Source organism: Manacus vitellinus, unplaced genomic scaffold, assembly GCF_001715985.3.
Source record: "Manacus vitellinus isolate BGI_N305 unplaced genomic scaffold, ASM171598v3 scaffold_36_pilon, whole genome shotgun sequence".
NCBI classification, from domain to species: Eukaryota; Metazoa; Chordata; class Aves; order Passeriformes; family Pipridae; genus Manacus; species Manacus vitellinus.
This window is the reverse complement of record NW_021940508.1, coordinates 5,542,993-5,566,878: the sequence shown is the minus strand read 5'-3', so window position 1 is coordinate 5,566,878 and position 23,886 is coordinate 5,542,993. Positions and strand designations below refer to the sequence as shown.

General features: G+C 42.3%; 1 long non-coding RNA gene across 1 annotated transcript in view; it reads right to left on the bottom strand.

Annotated features, from left to right (window-relative positions):
* LOC108640520 overlaps nucleotides 1-23,110 on the bottom strand; it is a 41,580-nt gene extending 18,470 nt beyond the window's left edge. The window contains exons 1-2 of the long non-coding RNA XR_001921230.1: nucleotides 22,990-23,110; nucleotides 21,944-22,019 (exon numbers count right to left, since the gene is read on the bottom strand). This is a non-coding gene — a long non-coding RNA (uncharacterized LOC108640520). The remainder of the gene's footprint in view (nucleotides 1-21,943; nucleotides 22,020-22,989) is intronic.
* Nucleotides 23,111-23,886: the final 776 nt, after the last annotated feature.

Genomic DNA, 23,886 nt, shown 5'->3' with positions numbered 1-23,886 from the left:
AAGCGCTTGTTTAACCCACCTCAGCTACTGATCCCTGGGGTTTCCAACCTTGCAGATCTCCTGGGATAGGCAAGTTGCTCATAACTTCTCCCCCTGCATTCGAACACCATATTTTTGCATTTACGTCTTGAAACTGCTAATATTTAGTTAAAAATTAATTTGATTTAAAAAGAAAAAAAAAAAAAAAGAGGATGCAAGCAAGATTTCTGGACTGTCATATGAGATGAAAATAAAGCAGAGCAGTTTCCAAAACAGTAATACAACACTTGGAGAAGCATAGGGATTAAAATGCTGAAAAAAATGCTTAAAAAAATGCTCAGATAAATTATGTTGCAGTTCATATTTTTAAGATGAAAGGAGATGTGCAAGATTTAGTATTTGCCTCATTATCCATGTGGTCGCAGCTCATTAGGACACCATCTCACTCCTTTAGGCCCTTAAGCAGCCCCTCAGGGCAGCACTGAGTTACAGGAGTGCAAACTCCTTCCCTCAATCCTCAACTCGGGTGCTCAGGACAACAAACAAGGGACTACAAAGCAGCTTCAGTACAACAAACAAGGGATTACAAAGCAGCTTCAGTATGTTCAGGCAAAATCACTGAAATGCACCTTAATGAAGATCAAGCGATTGGTCACCAGTCTGCCTCTGCCTCAGACACCTTGGGAGTGTGAGCTGTAATGATAATCTTTACATTCAGGGTAGTAAAGGCTTTTACAGAGCAAAGATTCATTTAAGAGAGCAGACAGAAATCCAGCCAGTCTGTCCTTTTCAGCTGGCATGCAGTGAATCAAGAGCAGGACCATGCGCACAGAGATGTGTTTTGCTTTCTTCCTCCAGCCTGCCCAACACACTAACCAGATATCTTCCCCCACCCCTCCTCTCTTCCACCCTTTCTTCCTACCACCATTACTTTGGGAGGCTGCAATCAAAACCCATCCTGCTCCACTTTCCATGCCTGAAGAGCTCCACAAGTCTGAGCCGCAGCAGCAGTTCCGGAGGCTGAAGGCAGGATTTTCAACCCCCTCAAAGGGCATTTAGAAGCCAAACCCCTCATGTTAAAAGCAATGGTTTCTAAAAACCATAGGCAGCCTCAGCAAACTTCAGACTTACTTTGCAAGTCATTAGAGTAGAAGCAAATCTCATCTGGCACTGAGAAGCAATTTTTTTTTCTTGGAAGCTACACAAAACATTTATTGTCATGAGAATGGTGAGAAAGTAGAAATTCAAAATCTGACAATCTAGCTACAAAAAAAATTCAGAGCCCAAGAAGGTCATCACGGCTGAGCAAGCTCCCTGCTTCATCTTTGGGAATGCATGGTGTCCTCACATGCTCTCTCATCCCAAGGATGTAGTCAGTAACTGATCTGTGGTGGGACCCTTTCCACTGATCCAAGGGATGGAGGGCTGGTGGGTGCACACAGCCAGGCTGGAGAGCCGGCCATGAAAGCATTACTGCTTGAGAAAGGGAAGGCACAGGACTATTCCCTGGCAGTGAGCAGGACAGGAGCCCTTCAATAGCCTGGTCTTGACCCCTCGCTGGTTGTCAAAGGTAATCACTGAGCTCCAGCTATCACAGCTCTCCTGACCTCTATGAACTGTTACCCAGTACAAACTCCACTGTGTGCCTGAGCCTGAATTTCCCCTCCAAACATAATATAATGGCTTGCTCTCCAGTCACCTCTAATTTTTATTGCCTGCAACAAACCAGGTTTCAAGCAGTGCTGTGAACTGTCTGTTGGGGATATTAGGTTTCAAGGTCTCACTAATCAGCTTTCCATTGAATAATGAGTAAAAAAAAAATCAAATCTTCTTTAGTTTTACTTACATTTATACCACTTGTTGAATGAGAGCAACTGAACAGTGCAAGGAAATCTCTCATTTTCATTTCTGTGCAAACATGCACAACCAGGTGCTGAAGAGCATAAGTATTCAAAAGTCATCTCTGTTTTGGAGATGAGAGATATCTTGGGAAATAATAAAGAGAAAAATCTTCCTGAAGGACCAAATAGGGAGCTTTTGTCCACATGCTAGTGAACTATAAAGTCTTACAAACCTGAAGAATAAATGCTATTTTAACATCATGGAAAACAGTTACTTTTTGAGGCTTATGACCTGTTCAGGGTCAGGGAGTTCCAGTACAGCTGTAAATGTGTTATCATGATTACTACATGTCTTCTTGGACTTACATTCAGCAGAAAAATATAAAACAAATCTCAAGACCTGCCAACTTTAGACTACCCATTCTCTGAAGAGCCCTTAGGCAGAGAACTTCCTGCTAAGAAACCCAAAGGTCTGGAAAAAAATCAAAGCGACTTTTTGCAGCCATGGGGATCTGGACCTTATTCTGCTCTGGTTGTACATAATTTTTTAATGTCAAATATTCTTTGCATTAACATGCTTTTCTGTCTTGGGCGAGGACAAAGGAAGGTAAAACTTCTGCTTTCTTGATTTTAACCTAGTATGACCATCTTCAAAGGCTGACTGCCCTTTTTCTGTCACAGAAAGCATACTAACCTAGTTTGGAAGGTACCTCAATGGGCTTCTGCTCAATCTCCCTGCTTGAAATAGAGTTGAACAGAGATGGCACATCCCTGCAGATTCCTGCACGACAGCCTCTACTGGTGTGGATTCTCCAGCCTCTAGGTCACCTCACCCAGTGACTCCAGAATTTTCTTCTCTAGTGTCTGAATTATCCCTCCTTTGCTACAAGCCTGTGTCCATGGGCCATTTTGCATTTGGCATTAGAAGGGAAGGGAACAGGATCTTTCTCCTCTTCCAGATTCTTGGAAAATCACAGGCACAGAGCAAAGGAGAGAGAGGACCAAAGATACAGAATGAGCAGAATTTCTGTGTTAGTTTTATTCTCACATTAGACAAATTTGTCATTTTTATTTTATTCTAAATGCTAATGTGTGGCAACACCAGCTGCCAATTTAGAGAGGCATACTTGGCACGCCAAGATTTATGTCACTAAGCTTTGCATCCCTTACTTAATTCTCCTGATAGTCACCAACCCTTCCAGAAAAGCAGATTTACTTGGCACTCTTCAAAAAACACTTACTCGATGAATGATGCTACCTCAAATTACGAGCCTCCCAAACTCAAAGCTCTTTGTCTAATGAAAACTATTACTGCTTTTTAATAAGTTCTTCAGCATTTAAAAATAGCACTCCTAATTTCCTGCTCCACCGAGCACCACCTTGACTTCAAGTCAAATTATTCACAACCTCTTCTCCACCAGCCCTGGGGGATACAAGTCTTGCATTTTGGGGCTAAGTACTTCTCTCAACAGCTGTGAGAAGCTCTCTGAAGCAGGAAAGAGCAACTCACTCCTAACAGTATCAGACAACAAAGCTAAGCCACCCTTTTTTTCCTGCTATTTTAACCCAAATGTCATAGGGTAACAAGCAGCAACACCAGCAGGATTTCTTTGAGGCAACTTATATTCAAATAATTATATTGTGGGAGAGCAATAGTATTAATTCAAGAGTCCATGAAAGACATTAACATTACCGTGCAGGCAAGATTTAGCAGTTTTAGCTTGCTCTACTTCTCACCAGGCATATGTCTCTCAGGAAAACACCAGAGGCAAAATACAGCACAAAACCAAACAGAAGTGTGTTACTGTGCCACAGTGTCACAAGTCTTAGCACTGACATTTAAAGCAGCTGTTTCGTCCACAAAACCAGTACGTGGGTCCTGCACAAAGGCTGGCAGAGAACATCAGATCTCCTTGCACAGGTGTCATACCAAGGTCCAGGCATGCAAAGCTCCAAGAACTCACAGAGCCTTCACATGGGTTGAAACTTCACCCTTCACCCCAGCACAAGTACGATCAGGACTCTTGGCACCCAGAGGGCACAAACATCCCCAAGACTAATGATTTTTATATCCTGTTGTCTTACCCTTTTTTGGAAGTTGTCACTAAACACTTCTTCCACTGCTTCCTGAATTTTGTCAGACCTCAAAAGCCACTAAATTTCTTTACACATTTTGGTAAACTACTTTTTGGGTTTCTTTTTTCCTTCACTTCAAGATTTTCGAATATTCTTACAGTTAACTGAATCTCTTAAAAGTCTAGTCCTTCCCAAAACTGCCTGTTTTCCTGGAAGCCTGACATTCATAAAATATTTTTACAAATCTCCCTGTTAATTACTTTATTAGAACATACTTCTGTGATCACGTTTTTGTCTGTTAGACACAAAAAGAAACAGTGCACCCTAGTGTGACCTACTTTTGTGTAAAACTAGAAAAAATGTTTTTAACAAACATGGGAGAAAAATTCTCCACACTATCTGCCTTTTTAAGTTCAAAAAGAATTTTTCTAAGAACTTGAAGGAAAACACTGCTTTTTTGACAAAATGCTATAACTGAGGGCTTAGTCAAATGGTCAATAAGAGCTTCCCAGCTTTTTCCTAATGCTCATCTTATTTTTGATTGTGCAACCTATGCAATAGGAGAAAAACTCTCAAGTACAAGCTGTCTGCATTTTAAGATTCAGTTATCCAACATCTCTGATAAGACTTCATGCCTCAAAGCTGCTCATCTACAAAATAAATACCAGCAAGTTCTTTCTCTGCAAAATTTTTGTTTGGGCTATTTACCCATGGAGTTCATGCAAACTGCTTTTTCCTGAGCACTAAAATTGTGCATCCTCAGGAAAAAAAAGTAAAATCCAAAGCCAACTCCTGTTTTTCCATGTGGATAAAAATCAAGCTGAAGGGAACTACTTGTAAAGGTTGTAGCTGCAAAGGTAAAACAACATTAGAAGGACTCTGCAGGAAGAGGGCACATGAACACAGTGGGAACACATACTCATAAAACATGAGAAGGTCCATTTGCAGTATTTAATGCTGACCTTCAAAATACCTTAAAAAGTCCATTAGAAGCTTTTATTCCAAAAGCTTAAAAAAAATTACTCCGTTACGTTGAACAGTAGTGTTTATCCAAAGCTTCCAGCAAACTTAATAGCAGCTTCTCCTTAATTTTCTCATTTGCAAGTAGAGACAACCTTCACTCCACCTGTGCACATGACTTTCCTGTGCTAAGAACACAAGTTTTACATAAACTCATTTCAAACATGAAATGAGTTTCTAACAGGCCACAAGGATGCCATGCCTAGCACATGGCAGCTCCTGCCTTCATTCTCCTCTCTTACAAACCTTCCCTGAGGACTGTTTTTCCTTTTTGCTATGAATGGTCTTGCTGGACACAGACTGCTGAAAAAAAAGCCAAAACCCAGACTGCTGACATTTTCCTTCAGATTTTTCTTCAGAACATCTTTCTTTCAGTATATAGATGGATTTTGGGGATGGGAAAATTTTAGTCTATATTCTAAAAGTAGTATGAAAAAACAGCCTCAGGCAGGTAATTAAAAAACAAACTTTTGACACTGTGTCTAAGAATGTACATATACATATATATGTATATATACATACATACATATGTGTGTGTGTATATATATATATATATATATATATATACATACAGGACAACCTATTCTCCTGTACAAAAGCTATAAAAAAAGCCAATGATTCTAAAATAAGGCTAAGTGAGTGTAGGACAATTTTTTTTTAATAGCACTGCTTGGGAAAGGACTTGTGATAATAATTACAGGTATATGAATTCCTTAAGTAAACACCATGTTCCCTGTCTTTTTGTGCTAACACTGCCTTGGCCTTATTATACATGCAGAAGAATCTGGACTTTGGCCACAGAGCATTTTTGTACTGCCTTTAACCAGAACTTCCTGAAATCAATAGCATCCATACGCTCCAGTGCATCCAGCTTGTTTCTCCAGGGTCAGGGAAGAGGCCCAGTTTAATACACACTTAATTCAATTAAGAGCTACACAGCAACAGCCTTTAGTACATTTTAACCTCCTCTCCACGCATCGTTTACTAACCCACCATTAATTAAATACAGTTATTAAAGTAGTGTGTTTATAATGACTGTATTTTCAATGAATGAACAAAAGCTATTTATGGGATCCAACCAAACGGTGCTTGTTCATTCACGGCGTGGGACTGAGCGCGGGTGCCCGGAGCCAGCTGGCATTTCAACAGCACAAACAGCACTCAATAGATGCACAGAGGCAGGTCGGTACAAATATCTTCTGCCCAGAAGGAAGCACCATGCTGGAATGTTTTAAATTCCTGCTTTGAACATTCGCTGCTGAAAAAGGCACCGCTGCCAGGTGCCTGTATGCCCGGAGGACCCAGTGCATTGCATTAATAACCCCCACTCGCTACTGTAACCCTTCTGCAGATCTAACAGGTTGCAATCCGTTCTATTTGTGAGTGCGTCTGAAACAGCTTGGCACAAAGTGCCATTAGATGCTGGGAAATATTAAATACTAGTGTTACCACCATCTTCAAACATGTGTCCTTCTTCAAACAAACCTCTGGAAAGAATCTGCTTTGGGTGCTGAGCGATGGAAAGATGTGGTCACAGATGGTTGACTGACAACTCCTTTGCATAACCAGTGGCACATGATGTTATGAAACACACAAACCTGCATAAGTGGACAGGGATGCAGGACATGCAGCCCAGATCTTCCCACTAAATCACGTTCAGTTCCTTCAGGTAAAAAGATTAAGATTCTTCAGATGACACAGCAAATTGCTTGGAATGTAGGTTTGACACTGTATGTGGTCTAAGGCAGCTGAAACACCCAGATTAGCCACAGGTTTATCATCATGCATTATCAAATTTAAACAAACTAGTCAAGTGACAGCAAAGGTAGAGAAACAAAGTATTTTTCACTTACACCACTAACCCAGAAATGTGTAACAAACACATGAAAACTCAAGCACAGATTTGAATTTTAAAAAAAATAAGTTTTGTCTGTCTTTGCTAAAGTAAAATGCTAAAAATGTTTGTGCATGTGTTTTTTTCATTCATATGTAAATATATGACCCAACCACCCCACATTGTTCTATCTCGAATGCTTTTAGTGTAAGCTGAGCAACAGGAAACTTAGTTTAGACTTAGTTAACGAAGTCAGCAAGAAAATTGCCCATGTTTCTCCTAGAAACATAGTTAATAGGGCATATCAGGAGGCAATATGACATATTCCCTACACTAACTCCAAAGCCCTCACAGGGAGGGGGATTACACCCTGGCCACCTGCCTTTTGGATGGTTCCCATTAACAACTTCTGCTTCATATCAGACACTTCTGATGTTTGAAATGGATGGCTCTGCAAAGCAGGTGAGGGCAAAACCTGGGCTGCAGTTCCCTGCTGCACCAAACACTGAGGCAGAGTATAAAAGAGAACCTTCAACACTGAAAGAACCATCATAATTCTGTCCACTTGGGTGATCGTGTCCTCAAAGCGGGAGAGGCCTTACCTGGAAAGGAGGGTGAACAGTCTTATCATGTTGTCAGTGGCCAGAAAGTGCTGATACTGACTGATGATGTGCCTGCAGGTCCTCCACTCTGGATGCAGAAGGGTGGTTTAGCAAACTGAGGGGCAGCTCTTGCCACAGAGTCACATCTTGCAATGGATAAACAGCTCAATGTCGAAATGGAGATCAGTGATGAGTAGAGTCCTTCAGGGGTCTGTTCTGGGACCAGCACTGTTTAATAGCTTCATCAACAACAGGGACAGTGGGATCAAGTGCCCCCTCAGCATGTTTACAGGTGACACCAAGCTGAGGGACGGGATGCCATCCAGAGGAACCTGGACAAGCTCAAGAAGTGGGCCCTTGGGATCATCATGAGGTTTAACAAGATGAAGTACAGAGGCAAGCTCCAGTACCAACACAGGCTGGGGTATGAACAAATTGAGAGCAGCCCTGCTGAGAAGGGGGTGCTGGTGGACAAAAAATTGGATAGGACTTGGCAATGTGCACTCACAGCCCAGAAAGCCAACAGCATCCTAGGCTGCATCCAAAGCAGCATGGCCAGAAAGCCCAGGGAGGTAATTCTGCCCCTCCAGTTGGAGCACTGCATCCACCTCTGGAGTTCTCCAACACAGGAAAGACATGGAGCTGTTGGAGTGAATCCAGAGGAGGACAAGGAAGATGATGAGAGGGATGGAGCACCTCTCCTGTGAGGACAGGCTGAGAGAGTTGGGATTGTTCAGCCTGAAGAAGAGGACTCCAGGGAGAACTAATTGTGGCCTTTCAGTAAAGGGGGACTTGTAGGAAAGATGGGGGCAGACTTTTTAGTAGGGCCTGTTGTGATAGGATGAGTGGCAGAGATTTTAAACTAAAAGTGTGTAGATACAGACCAGATATAAGAAATATATTTTTTATGATGAGGGTGGTGAAACACTGGCACAGGTTGTCCAGGGAAGTGGTAGATGCCCCATCCCTGGAAACATTCAAGGTCAGATGAGCAACCTTATCTAGTTGAATATGTCCCTGCCCATGGCAGGGAGGTTGGAACTAGATGACCTTTAAAGATCTCTTCGAACCCAAACTATTCTACAATTATATGATTTGCCAAAGAACGGGAGAAAGGTAGTTACATAGAAGAAGACCAAGATACCTGTAGACCACATCCTTGGGTCTCTGGTTTAACAAAGGGAAATGGTTCAGAAGAATATAGGCTAGATAAGAGGGGAAAAAAAGCTTTACTCTTACTCCTTACTTTAAAATTATTATGAAATCTTTCTCTTGTTTTACTTCATGGTCAGAAAGAAGCACCATTCTGCTTTGCCAGCAGCATTAAAAAGCTTTCACACATGTTCCCAACAGCGTTGCTACACAGCCCCTATTCACTGAACACATTTGCAACTCAGGAGCAATTACTTGTGGAGCATATTGCCTTTTGGCCTGCTCGTTTGTCTTCTAACAATTATTCTGCTTTTTAAAGAACAAACTCCTCCCCTCGCATGAGCAGATGGGGAAATGTCATCTCTCGTTCTTAGAGAAGCTTTGACCAATATTCTGACTTGGGTATTAAATAGAGCAGAAGTCCGCAGAGCTACCTATGCTTTATGGCATAATTTTCTTTATGCATGAGCTCTGCTGTCAGCAATGTCAGCAGGAATATGCATGATGTTACACGCAGTGTTTGTCAGCTGGTCGCTTACTATGCAACAAGGGCCCGGGAGCAGCCGAGAGTAGAAAATCAGAGCCCTCTTCATTTAAATTTATAATCTGCAAAATCAGGACAACTAAGGAAAACAGCAGAAATTGGCCCAAGTAGCACGATTTAGACTAAGATTCAAGATGCTGAAGGTGCAGGAGTGCTCAGGAGCAGTGGTGATGACTCAGCCTGTGAAAAAATGTGAGAGGCATGAAACTCAAACAGCTGGAGGCACACACACAACACTGACCAGCAGAGGACAAAAGCAGCTGACTGACAAGGAGCACAGTGAAAGGGGCAGCCTGTGAGGCATCTCTGCTCAACCAGGGCCACAGGAAGATGAGTGACAGTGGTGGGGACTTGCCTCTGGAGACAGTCGGAAGGGGTGTCCCCCCACTCCGAGGCAGGGTGTGAGGGGATGCACTTGGCACCATCACTGGAGATGACGGTGACAACGAGGAGACACAATGGCACTTTATTGTGACCAACAGCTGGCAATGGCTGTTACACTCAAAGGTTGAAAATCAGCTTGCATTATAACCTCCCGGGTTTGCATGCTCGAAACATACAATTTTAGTCTCCAGAGAAAGACCTGCCACTTTTTTTTTTTTTTTTTTTTTTGAGGAGGAGGAGAAAGAAATAGTTTTCATAAAAAACTCCTGACTTCTGTACTGCAGGTGAAGATGAGTGGAAAGATAAATAGCTGCCAAAATAAAGAAGAAATATAGTTGCATTTCACTGAACAAATTTCCCTTGAAACTTGAGATGGGGGTTATCCTCTGCAAGGAAGGGAGTCAGTGACACTGGGAAGGAGGATGCAAGCAGCTGTGGGAGAGGTGAGCTTACTCCCAGTTGAAGAACACATCTGAACATAGCATGAATAACTCTGCAATAATCTGTAAAAACAAGCATAAGAAGAGTTTATTCTTAATCACATGATTCTCTAAGCTCACCATCAGGATTTACCCAACACTTTCAGTATTCAGCTGCTCTTTATAACCAACCTTAACTGCTTAATACTAAGTCTAACAGTAGCTGGTGAGACAGTGAAGCAGCCAGATTTAGCTCCAATACACTGCCTATCTGCAATTTTTCCTCTTCCTAACTATTTGCTAAAGATGTATGTCATAAACTCAGTACATCAGAAGGCAAACTGTTTTAAGCAGGCCACTATTGTTACGAACTTTGCTATCTCATTTACAGGTTGGATGGGTTTACTTGGTTTTTACATCAAGCATCAGGCAACGGGGGTAAAACAAACAGCCCAAAGCAGTTAGTCAGCCAAGTTTCAGTGCCTCTGGTGGGACCCAAGCTGACATCTCAATGATGTGCTTTGGCTCTCAAACCAGACTACTGGGAGTACAACAGAATTGATAAAACACTGAGTAATTATGCATAACAATGGCTGAAGCATGCAGTTGCAGATGCAGCTGCTAACATATCTTTTAACTATTGTCTTGTTGACAAAATGAATGCTCAGAAAAATTATTGCAAATGCCAGGAAGCTTGTGCTACACACCCTTTCTTGCCTCCACGAGGGTACAAAGCCCTGTGTTGGTAGGGTTCAAGTCTCTTCTTGGGTATATTTTTGTTTTTCTTTTGAGTTGTTCTTTTACCATAAGTGCTCTCCTTTGCACACCCTAAGGGTCAATGTGAGGTTAGATCCACCTTTTTGGAAGAGATATCAGAATCCTGGTTGGAAACTTGCCCTTTAGCTGACCTGTTCTGAACTGTAAGGGTTTACACATGCAACTGTTTCTCCCCTTGTTTCCAGCCCTTCATTCAGGGCTCTGCTTAGACTTCCTGTCTTGATCATATATTTTAAAACCATTTGCATTGCCCGTAATGCCTGTACTATATCTGGGTGTCCAAAATCCCATGTTTTCCTGGATTTGGGCACTATGAGATTTTCCTTTAGAGAAATGAAAAGCCCAAAAAAGGTGAATTTAATCATGTCAGCATCCTCACTCATCCATCACAAAATCTGGGTTGCTCTGCATCCCTTCCAGCAGCATCCCACCAATCCTGGGCACTGGATTGCATTCCTGATAGCAGGAGTTTAGAAGGCAGCACGAGAACAAGGCTGAATTTGCCCCCTGAACCTTACATCTCTGTTCCTCCTTCTTAGCCTGCCTGACAGCATCACCCTCCATCTCACAGCCCATGTCTGCAGGGCAGAGAGGCTTCAGCTGAGTGAAGAGCATGGCTGGGGAACACACCTACACCTGTCCAGCAGGCAAACCACCTCCCAGACAGTAGTGCTGCCTGCCCAGCCCCAGGGCAAGCTGCACAGGGCAGAAACTCAGACCTCCAAAGCCAGAAAGGCTTTTTGGCTGTTTTCAGTAGCATACTGAGTATGCATACTGTCTGCTCCTGGTGCAAAGGAGCAGACAGATCTGCCCAGCCTGGGGAGGACACGAATGTGCCAGCAGCCACCGCAGGGCTGGGCTGCATTGTGAGACTCCACTTGAAATGCCAACAGGACCCAGGCTCTCGCAGCACACAGACCAAGAATCTGTTCAGAGAGGTTATAACCACTCTTACCCCCAAAGAGTCTGCAGTGCAAAAGATATTCCCGAATCAGACAAGAGTAGGAGACTCTGTAGGGAGGTTAGTGAGACAGACACAGACTTAATTTGAGAAGTTAAGCCATTTTATTCATGTAGCTGCTCTGCAGCACTTGGAGTATTGACATGAGCAGACAGTAATTGCCAGGATTGTTTTCTGCTGAGCTCTCACTTTCCAAAAAGTCATTACCCAATCAGTATGGAAAGTCATTAGCTAATCCCCTTAGGATCACACTGTTAACAGAATTTGGTGAGCTGCCTGGACACTGGCCGAAAATACTATATATCAACACACAAATGAAGGAAACATCTTGAGGATTACTCAGCTGCACTGGGCAAAGCCCCTGTCAAGTACTTTTCTGTGCAAGTTCAATCCAACTTCCCAGCAAAATTTTAGGAGAATTTCTGAACTGTCCCAAATTGCACCATTCTGTAATTCTCCATAGTCACTGCTGCATTTCTAACAGCATGTCCCCTGTGCCAACAAGAAGAGCTGCAGAGGTGGCTCTGCACTAGTGGTGAAAGTGACCATCAGTGGGCAACCCAGAGCACTCTGGGTGCCAGAGAGGAGCACACAAGAGCTATCCTCTCTCAGACTGCCAGAGAACAACTTACAGAGCATCTGTGCTCATTCGGCAGAAGCAACAATATGCTCACTCTAGATCCAAATTAAAATTGTGTTGCAAGATAAACCAGGCATGTGCAAAACACAGATTAACTAATGCAAAACCACAGGCTAAAGAAAAAAACCTCAGGATTAAAGATTAGAGCGTAGGGACTTGGCTGAGGCACAGGGAAGATATAACAGGCAAGGGATATCAAGGATACCTGGATTTAGCAAAATCAGAGAAACTAGGGGAAGAGAAAATTGCAATTTGAGATGAGGATTTGCAAGGATTACTTCTTAAGAAAACAAATTCCAGACAGAGTCCTGTGGTTTGGTGGGAGACTATTGCTGGCCAGGGTAAAGGCAGCTGGATGCCAGCTTGACTAAACAACTTTTCTAGAAGTAATGATTTAGTTAAGGCACATCTTGTCTCTAATGCACAGCAGCTCTGGGGTTTTTTACCAGTTATTTCTCCATAAAAAAATGTGTCTTCTTATGAAAGTCAGTCATTTGCGCCAAGCAAAAACTGGTGGTTACCATGGGAGAGAAAATAAAATTCAATTCCCAGTAGGTCTGCAAACTCCAAGTACATCTCTAAATGAGCTGCACGCATATGAAACATCCTCCTTGGGGTCTTGACACACAGGAAGGTGCACTGCTGCACAGAAAGGAATGTGATGGTGGTTTGATGACCATCTGCACCTGGTGGCATCCCTAATATGATGGTAATGCTAACAGGTAGAGATAAAAAGGAAAAAAAAAGACCAAACAAAACCCTGATTTTAAACTACAATTTCACATTTCTAAAGAGGGGGGAATGCCAAGCCAAGCAGATGCACTAAGTGCCCCTTGGTAGATATTGAGGGTTTTCTGGCTTTATTATCCAGACTTCAGCCCTTATATTTAACAGACGCTTTCTGTGAGCACTCCAGCTGTTATGAAGCTTTCTCTCAGCATCTCTGCGCAGCAGAAATCCTAATATACAAAGCACTGAAATCTTAATATACAAAGCACTTTGTCTCGGATGCAGATATGTTATTGTCTGCATATAAGCTATTATACCAACTGTGTTGCTCTCCCAGGCACTTGAGTCAAGACTAGGCAGTACCAAGCCCAGGCAGTGCCTATTAGCCTTTCATCAACAATCTATTTATTGTCTGCAACAAAGCACTTAAAAATATTTTGCAGAAAAGTGATTGGAAAATAAAATTAAAAAAAATTTCCTGCCTTCTGCAGATGCACATCCTTAGGTTAGGCTTCGCTTTGCTATACTCAAAACACTTAGATCTGTCTTGACTGGAGGAGAAGATCCAGGCTGTACCCTTCTGTGATGTCCAGGCACCCACGAGGGACTGGAACATCCTTCCACACCAGTGCCCAGGCTCCCTCCATGGGAAGCAAGAACAGCAGCCCAGGCAGGCAGATGCCCATCCCATGTTTTATACACCAGCAGCCCAAACTTTGGAGAGTGTAGCATGGGAAGCTGATCAAAAGGCTAGGCCAGGCAGCCACCAAGTTGGCATCACACTTGCAATTAACTTTGACTGTCTATAATCTGAAGAGAGGACGTGCCACACCACATCACACAGCACAAAAATCCCTCCATGTGGCACCGACTGCGCTTTTTATAAACTAAGTACCAGTTTCCTCTGCAACACTGCTCCCAAGAAACTAAGGCAGAGTGCAAAATAATGCCTAGAACATGCTGAATTTGTACATATGGAGAATGGGGACAGCTACATCATAATATTTTGCTGAAGTGAAGTATTAATTGCAGGTCTGCGGCACTACCTCCTTTCTTTGTGGGAAATATTAGTGATATAATCTGTATGCATGGTATGGAAGCTGTGATCTGTTGAATAAATTTGGAACAGTAATTTACTTTGTGTTTTCTTCCCCACTGTTTTTTCGTTGATTTTCGGAGAGAGTAACTAGAAAACCCTCCTACACAGTCAAATATTCAGCTGCAAGGAAATAGTCTGGAGTCGTTCAAATCCACAGAGCAACTCCAGCTCTGGTTGCCCCCACATTTACAAAGTTGCCCTGTGGTATTCTGGAAGATACACTATTTTTACAGTAGGTTTTTAATGTAAGAAGGGAGAAAAAATGTCCATGATTCTCTGAATATTTCCATTTTATATTTCGACAGGAAGAAAGAAGTTCTTAAATTGCTACTGTATGGAAAGGATCTTCAGTAATGTTTTGTCTCAGAGAAGACATTTTTTTTTGCTTACATGTGTACTCATATCTGGTAAAGTCATCTCTATAAAGAGGTTCAGAAAGAAATTTCTTAGAAATAAAGATAGCCATCACAGATTATAACCAGTATTTTTCCATGAATCACCTCCACTGTATACAGTAAGAAAGCTTCCCAGACAACTTACTAGGCGATTCCAGACTTTGGATATTTAACTGCAAGGGTGGGTGTCCCTCTGAGGAAAGACTCAAATAAAAATATTCTCAGAAAGAGAGGTCTGAACGCAGTAACGCTCTTCAAAGCCATGTAAGGTTATAAAAAGGACAGCAGTCAATTGTACTACATGTCCACTGAGAGTAACCCAAAAATTAATCAGCTTAATTGCCAGCAAGGAATATTTAGGCTACACATTAGAAAAAAGCTGGAAGGACAGGACAGTGGAACAAGCTAGCAAAAGATGTTCTCACCTCAGATTTTGGAAAGAACAGGTTAAGTAAGCTAGGATGCATCCATCAGGGATGGCCTAAATATCCAGGATGGACAGTTGGATTTCACAACTCCCAGTATCCCTCTGGACCAACATTTTGTTGATTTTCTGGTCCACACATCTCTGTGGAGCAAAAAGAGATACCCAGCAGAAAACACACACAAATCCCCACAACGGCTGAGAGTGCTCCTATGGAATGCTGTGTCCTCATTAAGAACACAGACATATTTTTTTTCTATACTGACCTCTAAGCACAGTGCAGGAAAACAGATATTCATGGAGTTCCACTCAATACCCGTCTATACTATGCTAGGCATGGGTAAGACAAACATCAGTGGAAGAAAAGTTTGTGCTCTGACTTCAAGAGCAAAGCAGACACTTCCAATCACCAAGCAAACAGGGATCGTATCTTTCATCCAGAGACAACCATTCCTATAATGCCATCAGAGGCAAAAAAAATCCCTAAGTGAAACATGACAGCCAGCCCCACCAGTGACCACAAGTGCGATTACCCTGGTTACAGACCCACATCAAATTCAAATAACTTGCAGTATCGATACACTGGAGATGATGATTCAGAGACTCAGCTGGATCTCCAAATAAAGACAGATCTTCTGGCTTCCTACTGAGCTCCTGATGTACAAGAGCACTGGCTCTGTCCACAGGCAAGCATGTATGTTTGGGATCCATTAAAGTTTCTGCAGATTGTACAGCAGCAGATCACAACAAAACATTGAGTATTTTCTAAGATATTCCCTAAGGCAGACAAAAACATCTGGTACCCCCCCCTACAAAGTGTTCCCTGCCACCCACACAAGGGCTGGACACCACATTGTGCTGTCAAAAACCTCAATCTGTTTTTAACAACTAAGGAAAAACACTTCCGGCAAAACAAAACTTAACCTAAATGTTCCTTTGCCAAGTGATGCCGCCTCCTTTCTGGTTACATTTATGGGGGGAGGAAACTCCTGAGTTAGAAAAACAAATGGTCACTCTCAAAAAACCCAAAAAGACTCTCAAATGAACCTGAGTTCTACTTTGTCTTGGTTTCTAATTGATCTGAAACTTGCAAACCTCCCATGTGAAATGCCAGCAAGGTGAAGCACAAAGCAGGAACCGAATGCTACCCACCCATGGGATGTACACAGACTCAAGGCAATGGCAGCAGTGGATTTTCAGCCAAACCCCAGGGAAACCAGCTGTGAGAGTGAGCAGTTCTCCCCCAGAGAACTGCAGAGCAGAAGCCAACAAGTCCCAGTCGCAGACAGATTTTAATTTTCAGGGCTGAGCCCAGTAAGCTGGTGTTTAAAACAGAGACCTATTCTTTTCTTGCTTTTGGGGAAAGTCAACTAATTCACAAAGAGGAAAGGAAAGCTGAAGTGCCTTTGAGGAGGTGATGTTTCTGGTGCACTGGCCAACTAACAAGGTTTGTCAGGGCTCAGCACTATTTGCTCTTTGCAGTCTTTTATTGCATCCCCATCCTGTAATGCCTAAATCCTGCATCTAACATCATATATCCAATGCACACTGTTACATATTCCTGGGGTGGGTCACTGGATGGGGTTATTTGCCACTTGCTGCAGCTCCTCTGTGCCCCTTCCTCTTGTTGCATATTTCCAAAGTTTGAGGATGCGGAGCCGAACCATTTCACCCATCAAGTCCTACGCCCAACACCAACACTCTTGCTGGCCCCAGTGCCTCTCCATTAAGTCTCTTCTTTCAATTTTACAATTGGCACAAACTTCCCTGTAATACATTTTAAAAAAATGAAGATAAGCAGTACACAAGGCAGCCTTGATACTACAGTACACTCCTTTCCAAAACAAAGACGCAGGATTGTAGCATTCAAAGTCATAATGGCATCTTAATCCCAATCAAGGGTTCCCAGTACCTACCCCGGATGTGGGAAATGAGGCTGGTGGTTTGGAGGGTTACCTGACACCCTACCTTCCTGTCCTACTTTTTCTGGCTATCTGAAAAGGATTTAATTAAGTCCTTCAAAAGGATATAAGAGGCACAGACTTACATAAGAAGCTCACAAATGAACATTCAAATTACTGGATTTTTTCTTCTTATTACTTAAATTGCAGTTGAAAACACATGGACAAGCATGAAAAGGAAGGTCAGTGCAAAAGTCTGCTGTCCATACAGACATGTTAACACCAGGCACACAGTACCACTGAGTGTTAACCACCCCATCAAACAACAGGACGAAAGCATGTTCATATGTAACATCACCAATAGACAACCTTGTCATTCCCTAAAAATTCATGATTTTATGTACCTCAGACAGGGATCTCTGCATATCTGACTTCACAGATACGACCTGATATTGCAGATCTTCATTGCATTAATTCCCTCTTATTGAGAGGATCCGATGTTAATTTTTACATTCGTTCAATTTCATAGGCATTTGCTAATACTTCTAAGACAAAATAATTAAAAAATCACTACAGTTAAATCCTTTGTGATGGCTTCCAGTTAAAAAGTAATAGTCAATGCCATGAAAGAGAGGCAGACTTTAATTAATAAACACACTCACAAAGCAAGCTCTAAACCTCTAACAAGACTTTGTCAGAAATACTCAATAGCCATAAGTTTCTGATGAAAGCCACATTAAGTCAGCTTGTAAATGAATTCCAGCTTTTCCTCTGTAACTTGGATGCTTCCAGAAATTACAGAATTTGTAGAGGAGGAAGGGCAGACTGATGCCACAAGGCAGAGGAGTCTCACACCAGATTTCCTTGGAGCTATTACAGTGTCCATCATCATTTAGCTTAAAACCCTTCACAGTATAGGCCACCTCAACAACAATCATCGTCATCATCAGTCCTTTTGTAGAAAAGGTGCTTGTCAAAGCAAAAGTAAAGGGGCAGTAGTTTCCTCGTGGCTAGAAACAAGCCTTTTCAGTCTAACAAGGGTCAAACTAGGACCTCTATATGAGCTGCTGTTTTCCTGTCTGGTTTTCTGTTGGGCCTGATCAGCTGGTGGTGGCTTCCCCCGACGAGTATTTTTGTTAGGTAAATTGAACATCACACTTTAGGACACACCATTTCAGCCATCAGGTCCCCAGTGAGTCCCCCTCCAGGGGCTGAGTGATGGAGCTGAGGACTGGAGCGAAGCCCAGCCGCCACCAGCAGCCCCCAGACCCGAGTGTGCAGCAGTGGGACAAGTAATGGCCCCACCCTGACACCACTCCAGTGCTGGCAAACACTGAGTAGACACATAGAGACTTCAAAGTAAGGAGAAAAGGGAGTATTTCACAAGAGGTATTTTAAGTGAGACAGAAAAGAAGTTTCTCTTTTACATACATTAAAGCGAAAATTTAGTTCACTATCCATTTCACGTTCCCTTTTTTGTTAGCAACATTTCTGTAGATGCTCTCTCAAATTTAAAACAACATACTTAATTGTCCTGTTGCATGCTCAGCTTTTAAAGCAAGCATTTCATTGTATCAAGGCAGAAAATACAGTTTTATAACCACAGTTAAATAAATTACTTAAGAAATCATCCAGCTTAAATGGGTTTTCCACAACTATGATAAATTATAGCTGCACGTGTAGCGGTCTGCTGGCCAAAACATTCCAAGATCAAAGGAGAAGCTGAAAATGAACAAGACTATTTATTATCTTGATGAACACCACATTCAAGAAGTCATCGTCACAGCTGTGGGCTGTACAAGTACAGAATAAAATGATACTATCCTAAAAAACTCCGTGCTGAAGCAGAAACCATCAAACAGACCCAGGTACAAGGCAGGGATGAATAAATGCATCAGCACTTCACTTTTTAATTTCACTGTATTAAAAAGTGTACTTAAATCTCTATCATTTCATCATGCTGCCTCTGTCATCGTGTAACAATTATGTAAGGCAGTGTAATTAAAAATAAACTTCTCACTCCTCAGCAGCAGTTATGCAATAGCTTTGATTAACTGAGATCCTTCATGCTTAAGAGAACATTTAAGGAGTTAAAGTTATAACTCAATGTCCTTCCCCATAGCTTCACATTCAAATCCTCCAACAGAAACTATCCACATTTTTCTTCTCATCTCTCCGGTACAAAGACGGTTTGTCAGGTTTTATTTGGTTTTATCTGCTTGCAAGATGCTGTCTTGAGGTCCTAAAAATGCAGGGACATATTTTGTGCAATCTGTCAGCAACTGTCTTCAGATGCAAGGCTACAGGGAGTTGATGAGCTCTTTTCTTATCAGAATGAGTCACAAAAATGGATTATCCACTCTTAATCCTCCTTACACTGGTGAATTTCCTTATTTTTTTTTTGTTCAATAAAAATAAAATAAAATGAAAATTGGCCTGGTGAAACCTTGTAATAACAGTTCCCCCCGGGACGCCCTGGCAGAAGAAAACATCACTCTGTCATTTCAAAAACTACTGATCTTCCAGCACCCATTCCATTCTTCCACAAAAGCAAGCATTTCACTACTTATGGTACCCATTCCAGCACTGTGGATGGTTTACCCCATATCTTTTTTTTTGTCACATCATGTTCCCCCACATGATGTTCAGTAGTTGTGTTTTGGGGGTTCTTTTGATTTTTTTTGAAAAGTCCTCCTCTCTCCACAAACTAAATGAGAAATCATTTAACCTGTTTTCCTCACAAAACCATAACAGTCTTTTTCACCATAAAAGTCTTACTAATCTACATTCGCTTGAAATGCAAATGTTTTTCACAAAATCGTTCTGCTAATTTTCATGAAAGCCAGCACCTTACAGGATCACAACCCCCACACTGAAACTCTCTTTCAGTTAAATCCCAAAAGAACAAAACCTGAGCTTGGGTAACCTCCCTTCTGTTTTGAATGGGGATTTAGGAAGAGAAGTGTGAGTTTTGCTGCTGTTTGCTAATCCCAACAGAGAGAAAAAGGAATCCAAACTGCCTGAAAGCTCATCCCTGAAAATAATGTGATTTTCCTATAAGATTAAAAAAAAAATGCATCTATTCATAGATTTGAGCTTAAAGGGGAAAAAAAGAGGCCTTCGTACTTCTAACATAGTCCACCGCCAACTTTTAGTCCAAAGCTGTCCCATCAGGCAGTGAGCTGATGGGCAGAATGGAAACCAGGGCTTCATCTTTATGGTTATTTCTTTGCTTATTGGATTTGGATTTTTAGCTTCACTCTGAAACGCTGCCATGCTACATTTAGTACATAGTAGCTGGCATCACTTTAAAGGCCCCTGCAGATCCCAGTCAGCAAGCCAGATTAGTTACACCACGCAGGAAGGAGAGGGCTTGTGTGTTTTGGGGAGCCATGGGGAAGCAGGAAGACATTCCACTGCGGTGGTGCAAGCGGCAATGGTGGAGGGAAAGGGAAGGGAGGAAAACAAGCCTGTTCTTGGACTTGATTTTCATCTCAGACAGCGTGCTCTACTTAACTGCACAAGGCCATTACACACGGATACGACTCAAACGTCCTGGGAGACTCCAGCAGACTGCTCTGCACATGAACAGTCCCACTGCCAGAGCAGAACTTGGTGTCTTGTCATGCCACATCAGATTCCAGGTTAATGCATGCTGTCAAAGCTGTGGAACAGTGCAATCAGTGTCTGCATCAGCGCAGCCAGCGTCCTCCGGGTGACACGCAAAGGCAGAGGTGGGTGAGCACCCTGAGAGAATCCAGCAGGGCAGCAGCACCTCTGGCTAACATCCCTCCTTCTCCAGAAAACATCCTGCCTTTCAGGGTTTCATCTTCCACCCATATGAAGGAGACTGCCGTAGGACCCAGTTCCACGTGCCTGTGTCTATCTAATTTGCCAGTCACTTCGAAGAGGGTTTGGGGCCAAGTGCTGCCTGTAAATTACTCCTTTCTCTGCAAAACCCACTTAATGGAATTAAGTGAAGGATCTATTTGGCCCATGGAGTATGTGAAGTGCAGAATTAGATTTGATCTCGTTCCATTACAGAAGGTTCCAAAATGGAGACAACTTTTCAGTCATAGGCTGAGAAAAGTTATTACAAAAATACAATGCAAGAATGTGAAAGGCTTTTTTTCCTTTTACAAATCATTTAAAAATATATGGTTCATTTAAAGCATGTACATCATTAAAGATTTATAAATGACAGCTACAGAGAAAGTAAATAAGAAGAAAACTTTAATTTTTTTAAAATTTTCTTTCCCAGTTTTTCAGATAGACAAGAAAAATCACTAAAGCAGAATCATAAGGATTACTCTGCAAGAAGAAAAAAAAAGCCCCTCACATGCAACTTAGACACGGAATGAAGTTAAACACGTATTTGACAGTCTTCTAATCATTAAAATATACATTTGGCTAATTCCCTTAAGCTTAAAAATTTCCCAAATGTAGCTGAACGCATCCTGGACTGCATCCAAAGCAGGGTCAGCAGCAGGTCAAGGGAGGGGATTCTGCCCCTCTACTCTGCTCTGGTAAGACCCCACCTGTAGCACTGTACCCAGCTCTGGGGTCATCAGCACAGGAAGGACATGGACCCATTGGAGTGAGTCCAGAAGAAGCCACCAAATTGATTAGAGGGATAGAGCACCTCTCCTACAAGGAAAGTCTAAGACAATTGAGATTGTTCAGCCTGGAGAAGAGAAGCTTTGGGGTGACTAATTGAGGCCTTTCAGTACCTGAAGGGAGCCTACAAGAAAGATTGAAAGATCAGATTTTTCAAGGGCATGGAGTGACAGGACAAGGGGGAACAGCTTCAAACTGAAAGAGAGTGGGTTTAGATTAGATAATAGGGAAAAATTCTTTACTGTGAGGGTGCTGTGTCACTGGTACAGGGTGCCCAAAGAAGTTGTGGATGCCCCATCCCTGGAAGCGTTCAAGGCTAGGTTGGATAAGGCTCTGAGAAACCTGGTCTAGGAAAAGGTGTCCCTGCCCATGGGTTGGAATAAGATGATCTTTAAGATCTCTTACAACCCAATCTATGATTCTATGATCTGTAACATAATATTAAGGTACCATCTTTACTATTCTATCCTGTCACTTTTGTTTTGAGTATTTCTGCTTTTTTTTCCACTAACACAGGAAGAGGAAGTTATTTTATTATTTTGGACCTACCCTTTGGAAACGCTGCTTCCTCAGCAGTCAGATTTTGCTTAGGGCGCAACTCCCTTCCCTGTCAAAGGAGGATACCCTGCATGTGAGGAGATAAAGGAATAGCAAAACAATTATGTGACATATTATGACTATCTGGCAATTATACCACCTTATCAATACAGAAAAAGCATGTAAAAGGATAAAAACATATCAGGTCGTGTTTTGGTTACCAATCATTTCAGCAATGAGCCTCCTGCCTGTGTCACCTCTGATGTCACCTGATGCCCTCACAGATCATCACTCAAAGGCAGTGTGACAGTACTTGCTGCACACCTGTCAGACTTACAGCTTCTCTACCTCCCCACAAGGAGAAGTATGCAGTGTTTAGGTACTAAAGACGATCCTTTGGAACCATACTATTATTTTAGCATGACATGCACGCAGAGTGCCATCTTGGGGCAACCTGGTACCAAGTAATCCAGATATTCTGTCACTGTAGGAACTGCAGACTGGATTAATTTCAGTTCTGGTGCCTATATTAAATATATGAATGCATGTTTGAGCCACTAGAGAAAAAGATGCCTTTTTCAAGGAACAATTGATCAGATTTTTCTAGACATAAACTTGAAGGCTACCTGAACTGCCCGAAACACTGTCAGGTTTTATGCACTGAATGCAAGAGCAAAAGCTCTGACAGTATTTATTTTTGGTCAGATGATCCCAAGCCTATACACTTGTATACTGATTAAATTAATCAAACCACAGAAAACACACCCTGCAAGAAATCTAGCGCCTGCCTCCAAGAAGTCAGCTATTGCACAGGGAAAAAAAAATATACACAGCTAATTCCTGGAGAAATTACTGAAGATTAAAGCACTATATTACTGGTGTAAGTGCTGAGCTGCTCCTACTATTTTCTTCCTGCTGTGGAGGCAGTGCAAAGCACCTAGTCTCAGGGCTTGGCTCTGCTGGAGTCCAACCAGGATCAGTCCAAAAGCAATGTATGTTCAGCTTAGCCCCACACGACTCTCAAACCGGTGCCTGAGAAAGACACAAAGCCCACTTACAATCCCTTGAGTGGAGCAGCATGATGATGCAGAGGGGTTTCCAAGACCTGTGCCTAGCCCACAGGAATACGATGATCCAAAACTGAACATCCAACACCAGCATCACACAGAGTTATTAGACAGCAGAGAAGAAATGCTCTGTGGAGACGAAGAACTGCATTTTAGTAACACTTCTATCCTTTTTACAATAATTTAATACCAACAGGAAAAAATACCAGCCCTTTCTATAAATATATATAAAGTATTACTACCATGTGTGTGGGAGAAGGGTTTTTACACTTTCTTTCATTGCAGAGTTTAAATCCTGGCATGATCTCAAGAGAAAGATGAAGCCAGGGGTCTGCTGCAGAGCCTGTGTGTGCCTCACAAACCACCAGGCGCCCTAGCACAGCCCAGCCCCATCAGCAGCTCTGCTCCAAAGAGCCAGGACCAAAATAACCCTGTGGGAAAACTTCCAGAGCCATTACCTACTTTCACTCTAAATACAATTAACACTAATCTTCAGAAGTTCCCTGTTTTGTTTAGTAAATAACAAATATACATGAGGAAACCAGCAATGGGATTTAGAAGAAAGAGGTTCAGTGCTAAGAATACACTCCCATGAAGAAGTATGAGGAGACAAGGGATAGGCAACAAGAGAGGCTATTTATGACATAAAAATTATATCATCTGTAGAACAGATACTGAAGCACTTTTTGCTTTAATACACAGGGATGGCATCTCCTACACAGCAGAACCTGCATGCAGATGTCCATACACAGAGCCTGAACAGCAAAGCACATATATGGGAAATGCCCCAGGTTGGAACGAGCTGGTTTCTACCTGCCAGCCATCAGGCAGATCCATAATTCCATCTTTCTGTGCCCTTCCTTACAGGGTTGAGTGCTAGGAGAAGGG